Below are 7751 nucleotides of genomic sequence, written 5' to 3' on the forward strand. Positions count from 1 at the left end.
GGTGGAAAGGAGTAAGTTGCTTCCGATGTTTGTGATCTTGATTTGGTGAAAATTCTCAAACACCCGCTTTGTTTTGTTGGGAATTGTTACCCATTATAAACCTCTCGGAAACCATCATTTCCAGGAACGGACTACCCAGATGTGTGGTGTGGTTGTGAGGCTGGGATAATGAGTCACCAAAGTGTAGCCCAGGAACAGAGCAGATTCCCAGCAAGCAGAGTTCTGCTGCTGACACCTGCAGGAGGTGGCGCCCTGGACCACTGGCCTGTGGTCTCAATGCCAGCAGTGCTGACCCCCTGGGAAGAGACCACTTAACTTTGTGTGCGTAGCAGTGTCTCACGAACCTTTCCTCTCCGAAATGCAGTAGTTTAACTAATTAATAAAACTAAACATTATAAACAGACAAAACAGGAAAACGCAAACCCAGGGTGACTACTTACACAATGTATATTGTTAATCCAGGAAGCAGAGCAAATATCTGAAGATATAAGCCAATGACTATGAAACAAGTCCAGTGGAATCTTGTACAGAGTAGGTACTTAATAAACATTTGTTGATTGATTAGATTGTAATAAGTCTTGAAAACACATTCCCAGAACACACATATACTTGTTCTGAACAAACTATCTGATAAAGCATAGTTTTACCAAGAAAAGAGAATTTAGGAGGCTAATTAGATTTACTTCTTACATTTATTCTTCGTTTTGCAAAAGAATGTTTAAGCTTTCTATTGTAAAATAAAACATATAAAAAGCCACATAAAACAAATGTATAGTTTATTATTATATTATTATTGTTGTTATTTTATTTTTATAAGATGGACTCCCTCATAAACTCCCCAGGTCAAGAAATAGAAGTTTAACAGACACCCCAGCAATCCTTTCATGAGCTTCAGTCCCAACTTATCCTTTTCCCTGAGAGTAACCAGGCTCCTGACTTATATAGTAGTCACCTCCTTGTGGGTGTATTTTTTAACAGTTTATCACTCATCCCTAATTGGGTGCATTCTTAGGATACTGCAGCTTAGCCTTGAAAGAAGTCTTTTAAGTCTCCTTTAGTTTATAGGTTTCCTCTCTTTTTTTCTTCTCCTTATGGGTTATCTGTTAGAAAACCCCCAGGCATTTGATCTGTAGAGTTTCTCACAGTCCTGATTTTATCGATTGTGTCCTATGGTATAGATCAATAGATGCGCCCATTTTCTATATTTTTGTTGATTGACAGCTGGATGCAGAACTTGGTTAGACTCAGTTCTACCTAAGAGTTGCTGCTGCTGCTGCTAAGGCGCTTCAGTCGTCTCCGACTCTGTGCGACCCCATAGATGGCAGCCCACCAGGGTCCCCCATCCCTGGGAGTTAGTCAAGACGAACTCTGTTTGCTCAGAATCTGCTCTGCTACTGGGCTATGCTTTGGCATCACTAAGGTCGTGGTGAGGTCTTTCCTTATAGAGCACACAATGTCTGCTTCTCTCTTTGGTAATGTTATTAATCATAGCCTTCAAGCTCATTACCTAAATCTATTCATTCTTTTGCAATCCATTCACTTGCAAAAGAAAGACATTCTACTTCTATAATTTCTTCTTCATTTATATACTTCGAATGTTTTACAATGGAATAATTTCTATCATCCGCTTGGTAGGTTCCCAGGGGTATATAGAAAAGACAATATATGTGCTTGACTCTTCTTTATTTATCACTTCTCAGGATGACTGACTCTGTTTTCCTCCCAAATAACCAATTCTATTTAAACAATTATTATGAATTAATGTACTTAAATATTTTGATGGGTTCCAATTATAGTTATTATCATTTCTGAAGTTCAGATTGTCTCATCTTTAGGCAGAAGGAGCCTCTTCAATATGACTTCTGAGAGAGTCTTAATAGTTTCTGATAGCTTTCTTACTACATAATGTTAAAAAAAAAAAGATGTGCTAGGCTTGTCTTTTACCTCAAACCAGCCATTGTCCCAAATGTCTCTCTATTTTTTAAAATGTTAAGTACATCAAGACCACGATCTAAGAATCTGGGTTGCCAGAGATATTCATCCTCTCTCTCTCTCTGTCTCTCTCTCTCTCTCTCACACACACATATGCACACACACCTCTTAATAGATTGCCTCATGAGTTCATACCGATAGTTCTCATTCAAGGTTATCCTGTACTTAGGGGGACAGTAGAAAATCCAGTGCTTTATAATTACACATTTGCTAATCCTATTTATGAATCTCAAAATAGTGATATTGATATCACCTCCACGTATATAATTACTGAGAAGAGTTTTAAAATGCTGTATATGTTCTTTCCATTCTCTTTCTATACTACGATCTATAGTCCATATTCATTGCCTGAGCATACAGTCATTAAATATATTCTTTCTCCCTTTAACCCTCATCTAATCTTGGTACTTGGAGAAGGCAATGGCACCCCACTCCAGTACTCTTGCCTGGAAAATCCCATGGGCGGAGGAGCCTGGTAGACTGCAGTCCATGGGGTCGCGAAGAGTCGGACACGACTGAGCAACTTCACTTTCACTTTTCACTTTCATGCATTGGAGAAGGAAATGGCAACCCACTCCAGTGTTCTTGCCTGGAGAATCCCAGGGACGGGGGAGCCTGGTGGGCTGCCGTCTATGGGGTCACACAGAGTTGGACATGACTGAAGTGACTTAGCAGTAGCAATCTTGGTACTACAAATAAATAATTACATTTTCAACAATTGCCACCATTCTTAGGTTGATATTTCTCTAGATACTTTGATGCTCAAATCTTATATTTTAGTAGATTCTTTGGAAGGGCTCATGGGAACTATATTCCCTGAGTTCTTTCATGTTGATAGCATTATTAAAGTTTGAACTGTGTCCTGTACTCACAGTGAAAATTAAAATAAATAAAAAAAATAAAGAAGCCCAGAACAAGCAGTCTATTGAAATAACCAAGTAAGCCACCCTGGTAAAATCAGTGCAGAGGTGGTCATTGAGTCGATTACTAGTAGTCATTTTTTTCTTCTGAGGAATAAAACTGTCAGAATTACTTTCAGCTCTTCCTTGCTCACTGACCAGCTTCAGTTTCATAGTCTTCTCACAGATATCTGGACCTCTGCTGAGTTAGCGCCTGCTATATTTGGAATCAAAGCTGATAGTAAAGTTATGTTTACTAAGCATGAGGTATATTCATGAGTATTATTCAGTGTAATTCTCCCTCTAACCCTAAAGGGTAGAGGAGTGGTTTTCACTTGTTACTCAGTAGAAGTATCTGTGGCCTTTAAAATTGCTGATGACTTAACACTTACCCAGACCAATTGAATCAAAATCTAAGGGGTGGCTTAGGCATGAATATTTTGTTATTATTTCCCAGGTGATTCTAGGGGTGTTGAGAACTACTGGGATGGATATTTCTACCCTTGCTTTATAGATGGTAGATTGAGTCAATCGCCTAAGATCTAAGGTTATATAGTTCCCAACTAAGTGTAAGAGCCAGGATGCAGGCAAAGGTCATTTAACGTCAAAGTCCAGGAACGTCCTCACCTGCTAAGTTGAGCCAACTCTTCAGAGTGTAAGTTCCATGAGGGCAAAACCATGCCTATCTAGTTTCCTCCAGCATTTCCAGTGTTCAACACAGTGCTGGGCATGTGGTGGACATTTATTAAATATTGTTGAATGGATGAGTGAATGAAATATAATAGGGAATTCCACAACGACTTTTCCTTCACAACATCCATAGGATAAGAATACACAGTATCTTCTGTAAGTTGACTCTTTGTGCCATCCAGTTCCCCAGTTCAGTTCAGTTCAGTTCAGTCGCTCAGTCGTGTCCAACTCTTTGCGACCCCATGAATTGCAGCATGCCAGGCCTCCCTGTCCATCACCAACTCCCGGAGTTCACTCAAACTCATGTCCATCGAGTCGGTGATGCCATCCAGCCATCTCATCCTCTGTCGTCCCCTTCTCCTCCTGCCCCCAATCCCTCCCAGCATCAGAGTCAAGCATCTGTCAATCAGCTCTCCAGCTCCACCTGCTGAATCTTCAAACACCATGTTGGGCTTCCCAACTTCCTGTTGGAGGAAATACGGGAAATCTACAATGAGGAACCCTGTGAAATCGGTCATTTGAAAAGAGATTTTGACTTTTCTTCATGAGAAAGAGAGCTAGTAATGTTGTCTTTAATTATCTGCACCCAACCCTGAAGTGGAGGCTTTTGTAGGCATCCCAACTACTGTGAAGAAAGAGGAAGGGAAAGGAAACAGATGGCTAAGGCTGGTCCCATGCTCTGACTTCAGCTTGTTATTATCACCTTTTTATTTTTTAACTTTCTGTTAAAATATATAATATACCTATACAACTAATATACAAAAAGAGGGCACATGCTTTGCCATTGCTTTTTGCTATTTAAACACAGAGTCAAGCCAGATGGGGACCTTTTAATAAGATGAGTGACTGATGGTCACCATGTTAAGAACAATCTGCAAGGGTGGAGTTGCAGCAAGCATTGACTGCAAGTGCATCATCATAGAGAACCCTCTGAATCTCAGCTGCTGCTGCCCCATGACTGGCTTTCCCTCAGGCTGCTTTCCTAGAAAGTAGCCTAGGAATCCTCATGACAAGGAGCTTTCAGCTCAGTCTACCAAGCTCCTTCATTTTTTGTCTCTAATCAACAAAGAAGTTGCTAGCTGGGACCATAGACATGGCCGTGAGTGAGCAACAATCGGCTCAGTGTGGTTCACATATTCCCTTTTTACCTGCCAGCTTTCTCTCACTCTCATCCTTAGTGAGTTTCTCAGCAAAAGTTGGGATCACACACTGGCTGAGAGTATGACTGAGCATTTCCAGTTTCTAACCCAGTTCACATTGGTCTCATTCACTGCTGTGTGGGTCCCACTCAGTGAAAAGTGTTTAAAACATTTTCAATTCCTAGAAGGGCTTCACAGTCTTCTCAAAATTTGTATTTTTCCCCCCTGGAGGGTATATTCCAATTCTCTGAATACGCTGATCATGTTTTACAGATCAAATATTATTTAAAATAAAAAAAACACTTTAAAGTGAATATAATTTTAAAATTGGCTAAACCTGGGTTACAGCTGCCTCCTTCATTTTTTCTGAAACTCAATAAATGGGGGTAATACCACATGCTTTTTAGGCTGTGAGATTACAAACTTAGAGCATGAATATTCATCCCCTTTTCCTCTGGAATATAACTCCATGAGAGCACATTTTAAGTCACTAGAACTTGGCAGAGTGTTTAGCTCTCAATGAAATTGAATACATTGGGCAGGCCATGAGCTGGGGGAAAATGAAGAGATAAAGGGTTTTCATTAGCTATGTTTATAAAAAAATGTTTGCTTTTTAGCCTGTATTTTGGTACTTGTTACACCTACTTCATTTGTGCTAGCCTTACTCTGTCTTCCTTCACCAGGTTTAAATATAAAAGACTTCCCGAAATGTTTCAGAACTTGGTGGTGTAATGAGTGATCTGTAAAAAGGCTTGATCCAGCCTATTTTTTTCACTTTCTCCTCCAGCTCTATTTCACTGGGGTGTTCTGAGGGGGTGGCAAGTGTGAAATGTGGAGGGCGGGGGGCCCTGACTCATACGTGCTGGAGTGGGGAGATTTATTTTCTTCACTTTAATATAATAAACCCCCTCAGGGTCTGAGTTAGCATCATCATTTCTCCTTAGTCTGCTCCGTGAAGGTTGCCATCCCCACATGAAGAGATTGATGCCTCTTTCACTCTAAATAATAGGGACGAAGGCATCAGGGATTATTCAAATTTTGCCAGGCTTAGAGTTTCTTCCCTAGGCTAGGAACTCAAGAGCCCTGGTGCTCATGAGGACTGAATGTATAAAACTCTGGTTTTGAAGAAGGGAAGCCAGTTAGCTCTTTATAATTCTTTCCATACTGGGATGAATTATACACATCGTGTCATGTGTTTGAAGTCTTTCCTTAGCAAGTAGAGCTGGAGGTGGTCATAGCTCTGCTGCTATTGTTGTTGGGAGTATGGAGCTAGAGGAGAAGCAGGGGAGTTGACCAGGAGGGCTGACCACAGTAATACAAGTAGCTTGTACTCCATGCCCATGAAGGCCAGGGATGTTGTTGGTACTATGACTGTGGCCACTCTTTGTAAATCAATCTGTAGGCATGGTTGGCACAAGTCTCTGTGTAAAGGTTCCTTGCTTTCCAGACTGCGAGGCTTCTTAGTCTGCTGCGTCTTTGGCTGGGTATTCCCAAAGAACTAGAGTTATACTACTTTTTTCTAGAACCTAAGGACACACATATTTCACTGCTTGCTTTCTCTCGCTCTTTTCCCTCTTCCCCAAACTGAAAGTTCTCTGAAGGAGACACGGATATGTACCTCACAGATACCCCTTGAAGAAGGACTTGCTATCCCAGCATGGGGGTTGCTGTCAGCAGATGGCCTCCAGTTTAGCCCTGTCACAGACTGCCTGAGCTGAAGAGCCTCCTTACCTAAAACCACACCATCCTCAGGGCAGCCCACATCTAAGTAAGGCAGAGATGTAGAAGCCCAGTCATTTCAGTGCCGTGAAGACAACTCTGATGGGCAGTGTGGTTTCAGAGCTCCCGACTGATTGGACCAGGGCTTCATTGGACCTGCCTTGAAGTTCAACTTCTTTAACTTCCAAATCCTGCTTCCTCCATTTCCTCTCACAGGTGTAGAGCCCCAGTAAACATCTTACACCCCGACTCCATCTAAATGACAGCCTCAAAGAACCCTACCTGTGACAGGCCCTAGCCTACTTTGTAGCTTGATTTATGCTTAGAACTCTAAACTTTACCCTTGATATTTGAACAGTGAGTTTTAGATCTGAGAAAATTCTCTTTTCCTTCAACAAACCTTGGCTTTCAAAATTGTTGCCTATAGATGGAAAAACAGATTGAATTTGAAGCTCACAGTTAAGGAGTAACTCCTTTGTTCTTTACTGTGTCTATCGTTTTCTTGAAGCAATGAATGCCACTGATTCCTTGGGCAGGTTTCTGGAAAATTTCTAAAGGATGTGCTGTATGCAGCCCATTTTCCTTCCAGCTGAATCTCAGTGAAAGATACTGCCTGCTTGTCATCCATGATTCCTACTTCTCCCATCCTCTACCATCTCTATCAATCACCGAGTCCAAATAACTTTCTCCTGAACATCTCTTAGGTCCACACTCCTCTCCATATCCATGCTACCATTGTCTGTTGCCCAGACTACTACAGGAGCCTCCTGACAAGGATGTCATCTCAATCCCCCACTCCCGCTGTCCTTCCAACACCTGTGTGTCAAGTAGGCAGTAGAAGATAGTACACACATCCTAGGTGGCGCTGGTGGTAAAGAACCCACCTGCCAATGCAGGAGACATAAGAGATGCGGGTTCAATCCCTGGGTAGGGAAGATCCCCTGGAGAAAGAAATGGCAACTCACTCCAGTATTCCTGCCTGGAGAATCCCATGGACAGAGGAGCCAGGCTGTACAGTCCATAGTGTTGAAAAGAGTTGGACACAACTGAAGTGACTTAGCATGCACACACACATGCACACAGCTCAGAGGTGCGGCCAGGTAGAGGAGAAGGAGCCAGCCAGTGAATTTCAGAAAGAGGGTCACTGAGGCAGGAGGAAAACCAAAGGAATGTGATATTGTCAGAGCAGAAGATGGGAAGTTTGCACTGAGGACTGGTTAGAGGTTAAGGTGAAATACACAATAGTCCATAATATTTGGCAGCACAGAGATCATGGGTGATTTTTAAGAGGGAAGTTTCAGTGGAGTCCAGT

This window comes from Bubalus kerabau, chromosome 10 (genome assembly GCF_029407905.1).
Source record: "Bubalus kerabau isolate K-KA32 ecotype Philippines breed swamp buffalo chromosome 10, PCC_UOA_SB_1v2, whole genome shotgun sequence".
Classification (NCBI taxonomy): Eukaryota; Metazoa; Chordata; class Mammalia; order Artiodactyla; family Bovidae; genus Bubalus; species Bubalus kerabau.